Genomic DNA, 5,231 nt, shown 5'->3' on the forward strand with positions numbered 1-5,231 from the left:
TCACAAATTACTCTCAAGTTATTTGTGGTTTGTGGTAACAAATCATTTTTGTTGATTTTTGCTATCTTAAATGAGCACATTTGCTAAACTACTCAAAATCAATGGTAAATAGGTAACTTCAGTATGTTTTATACTTTTTCAAAGCTCAAAGCTGAAGGTGAAAATTGAAACCTATTTTCTCATTATATAATTTATTCTATAAATAGTAACCAAACGAATAGTATTTGTGGTCCATAATTTATTGTCACAAATAATTTATAAAAAATTGTTAATAAATACAAATAGAAATCATACTAAAGAGAGCCTAAAAAACCCAATAGTATCATCGGATGCCCAAAATAGAGAGGGTTTGATTGCCTCTTTTTAGGTTTAAATAGTTGAGAGATTTATAGGGCACAATAGCCTCTTTTTTTTCCTCTCAAATTCATTTCTAGAAACGTCGAAACTAGTCTCAAAGTCGTTTTCTAGAATTGTAAATAGACATTAATTTTGATTTATGTTTCTAGAAACGGGTGAAACGGAACAACTTTATCAAACTCTTTTTAGGCTATTTCTCCATTTCTGGGAACAAGAAAATGTAGAAACAGCAGAAACAAAACGTTGTCAAACAGTACCTCAATTTCTTACCTCAAACTTGAACAAAGCTTTATTGAAATGAAATCCTTATTCTTCAACCAAAACCTCCTCTAGACTTGCTGAGGATGAACAATTCAAAGGAAGATGCAAATCTATTATTCCCCTAAATTCTGATTTCCACTTTTAGAAATTTTTTTAGTAGCTGCTCCATTAGATCAGATCTCATATGGTAATTCAAAAGTCTGATTAATTCCATATTCAATAATCGGGTATCTTTGCTTTTTGATGCAAAGAAATAACTAATTTTTCAATGTCCTGCTAGGTCCCTTTACAAACCCAATTAGGGCATATTGTTATGAGAAGAAAAACTTGGGTTTCATGTTAATTTTGATGTTTTGTTTCTGACTCAATCTCTTGTTATGGGACATTTTTTTTTTTTTTTTTGGAACACTAAGATAGTCTAGTGGTGGTAACTTCAGCTTGTGGAGCCGACACCTAAGGGAGGAGGTCGTGGGATCGAACCCTGTTGTAAGCATTGTGTGAGTGTGTGTGTGTGTGTTTTTCTTATTTATTCTATACCCACCCGTGGATTTACCCAGATGGTTAGGGCGAACTGGGGATTGTGTGGATTAGGCGCACGGTCTTAGGTTCGATTCCCCATTTTTGCATTTGCGATTTAAGTGGAGACCATGGCGATGGGTTGCTGTGCTAGTCTCCCCAGCTTAGTCGAGGTGTGCGTAAGCTAGCCCGGACACCTTGGTTAACAAAAAAAAAAAAAGGGGACATGGGTTCCCTGCACTCAAGTAGAATTTTTCCTCAGAAAATAAAAACCAAATTATGCATGGGAAACTACGGATGGAAAATATTCAATATATTATTACATGCGAATAGAAAATCATAGTTAATCAATAGTTATAGGTTATTGTTGCGAAATTTTTGACCTTTTATTACAGTAAAAATCACAGTTATAGACCCTCTTTATTTTAGTGATATAGAAAGATTGCTGCAAAATATGGTCAATTATCTTCACATTGGTTGCTACCTCTTTCCAAGGCTTTTGGCAATGTGCATATTGAAGTCACTTTTTAAAACAAATTTCATATTTTTAACTTTTAAGGGCAAATTTTTTTTTTTTAATTAAAAACTTGTGATATAGCTACATCTAATTTCGGACTGGTTAATGCAAGAACTATAAATAAAAGACCAATATCTCCTATGAAATATAAAATACCATTCATATATAGCATAGTCTAAGCGAACCCACTTAAAATCAGAAATACTAACCAGAATGTTCCATCCATTTCATACATAATATTAGTGCTCCTAACCGCAGGTCTGTTTCGCATCATTCTTTTAACTATGTGTTTGAGCCAAAAAAAATTGAGGTGTTAGAGCAATTGTCAAACACTCCCCCATTCATTTCTTGTTTCTTATTGTCATTGCTATTATCTTCATTCTTAACATGTCTTTGTCATGACATTAATCTTCATCCATTTCTTGTTTCTTATTGTTGTTGCTATATCTATGTATATGTGTTATGTTTCTAATTAACATGTCTATTCATGGTCTTCGATCTATCAATATAAGAAAGAGAAATGTCGACTGCAGATTTTCCAACAGGAGTTAGATTCTATCCCACTGATAGAGAGTTGATCTCTTTTCTCAAGGACAAGATTTTGGGTGGTGAACTTCCTGCTAGTATCAACCAAGAAATTAATCCCTATAGTTATGACCCTATCAAACTTCCCAAAGGTTCTCTATCTCTCTCTCTCTCTCTCATTCCTGTTATAGAGGATTCAAACCATCTCATTGGTCAAATTTCACAAGAAAGATATCAAATAAGAGTGTAACATTTCACTTATCTTGATAATGATGACTACATGCCATTATAATTGTAGGTTGTTGAAGCACCATTGAATGTATCAGATATTTCACATACACAAAAATCAAGGTTACAAGACATTAGTGGTGCTGAGTCATACCATCTATCACTCTCCCTAAGACCTTAGCTCTCGCTTATTAGCGTAAACGGGTTGGTGTGAGGTGTGAACTTGTCTCCCAAAATAAAACAATTCCTATAGGCCCCTAATCCTCGTGCACTCTCCAACTAGGCCCTATCGGGATACTTTGGAATTGTGCTCAATTTCAGAAACAAAAGTCTAAAATAGAAATAGAGAAATTTATTTTGAGAGAGAGAGAGAGAGAGAGAGAGAGGCAACACATGGAAAATATAGAGCTGAAAACTTAACAAATAGGGAGAAGAAATGGTTTTATATATAGGATTGGTTTTCTTGATATCATGCATGCTTTGCAATAGATAAATTGAATCATATGCCTGTGATGATTTACTTCTGTAGGTAATGACTTTAAACATGTATTCTGTAGCATTTTATTTTATTACCAACAAACAAGAGAACCAAACTGTGAATGATGGCTTCTGGAGGGCTTCCACTTTGCCAACCAAGATCTTCAACAATAGTCAAGTACTGCTTGGGTTTAAGGAGTTGGTTTTTTTCTGGTCGATGCCAAATGAGTTAATCAAAACCAATTGGACTATGCATAAGAACAGTGTAAACCCTGCTATATTTTCAGCTGATGAGCTCAAGACTATTGGAAACAAGATAAGAAGATTTAGTTTAGCTATTGGAAATATATAACCCTCCTCCTGAATCTTTGAGAGTGGAGACTGATCCATATAGATGGAATTCACCCAAGAGAAAACCCTATGAACGATTTCATCTATTTGGATCAGATTTTTGTACGAAAACCTAATCTTTACTTAAAATTTGGGACACAAATTAATGTTATTAAATGCAACTTTGCAACTAACCCTTACCCTTGTTTATGTTGTTATCAGACAGAAAGCTATATAGTGTGTGCAATTCGGTATAACAATCCCCGAAATCCGCTATATGGATCAAAAGGATCGGGATCAGAAAGATCAGAAGGATCAGAAGGATCAGAAGGAATGGAAGAATGGCAAGGATCGGAAGGATCATAATAGCTAATAGCACTAAAACAGATCCCAGTGAAGTATATAGAAAAAAAAAAAGACTGATATGCTGCCTAGCTTGATCTTTCTTTCTTTAGAACCCCATAACCTTATAATACTAGTAGTAGTCTCCATGCATGTAACTAAAACTCATATAGAAAACCCTTTTAAGTTATAATGATCCCGTATAAGTAGTTTTTCAATATGTATTACAGATTGATATAAGTCATATGTCAAATTTAGTAATTTTTTGTACATTATAATGTAGCATATATAATTTTTTTATTTTTTTTTTAAATTTATTTAATTATTCAATGGTTGGAGTTCTTCCTAAGATAGTTCCACATGTGGAAGTTTGATGGAACTGATTGTTAACCCATTAGTAGAAGCTGAGGACATCCACATTGCCACTTTATTTGAGTGGGTCTAAGTGGTGGCGCACCAATTTGGATGCTCTAGGTGGATCATGTAAACCTAATGTCACAAAATCTAATTTATCAGTTTTAATGGACGTGGTTGGATTACTAGTACATCTGAAAATGGTCCAAGAAAGCCAATCCAAATGATGTACCAATCTCGATGCTTTAAATGGGTCTTATCGTTAAATTTTTCTATTTTAATCCATCAGAATCAAATGACCTTTTATGATTTTTATTTTATTTATTTCATGCTGATTTTAATGGAAATCAAATTATATATAATGTACATCTCACCAATTCTGATTTTAATGGAAATCAAGTTATAGTGGATAATGACACCCACAGTGGTATTAAGTTGAATTAATTGACCCCACTCACAGGTTTTTTCCATACAACATTCCACTCTACTATTCTGCACTTCAAAGAATTATTTTCTCTTTCAGAGTATTGGATAGACTATGATAAAGGGTCTCAATTATATTATCAAAAAAAAAAAGATGTCAATTGCGAATCGAAATCACCATCGTTTAAATTGAAATTGATAAATTGTTTACTAATTAATTTGATTTTGATTTTAAGTGTAAAATTGTTTATTTAAACGCTTTAGTCCAATTTTAAACCGATAAACAGTTGGTTTTGAACCATTAGATCTGATATGACTAATAAAAATTATTTTAAAATTATTTAAACTGAAAATATTTATTGATTAGTTACGATTAGAGATATTAAAACCGTTTAATAAACAGTTTAATTCTAAATTTTTCCTATCATTATATTCATATACCAAATTGATTAACATCCTTAGATAGATATAACATGGTCTATTCACACTCAATTGACATGCGAGTAGTCAAGTATCCTAAATCATGTATCTTCTCCACTTTAGCTGCCATAAGTAGATAAACATTTTTATTTAAAAGTACATCCCTTGTTTTTTTTTTCTCATTCCTTTCTTTTTCTTTCTAAACGTTGACTAAATGCACCTTGAGTTGAATGAAACTTTGAAAAATGATTCAATTAAATCTCAAAAAATGATCATCAATTGTTAAGGATACATTGAATAAAAATTCTAACTCATCATGGCCCATGACTCTATGAAGAAAATGAAGGTAATGTGAGATCCATCATTATTATTATTTTGGTGAAGGATCAAAATTTGAAAAGTGAAAAAGACATGTGGGTTTATGGAATTAGTTCTTGGTATTGGTGTTAGTATCGGAGAGAATTGGTGTGTATCGATCACT

The sequence above is a fragment of the Macadamia integrifolia genome, chromosome 8, assembly GCF_013358625.1.
Source record: "Macadamia integrifolia cultivar HAES 741 chromosome 8, SCU_Mint_v3, whole genome shotgun sequence".
NCBI lineage: Eukaryota > Viridiplantae > Streptophyta > Magnoliopsida > Proteales > Proteaceae > Macadamia > Macadamia integrifolia.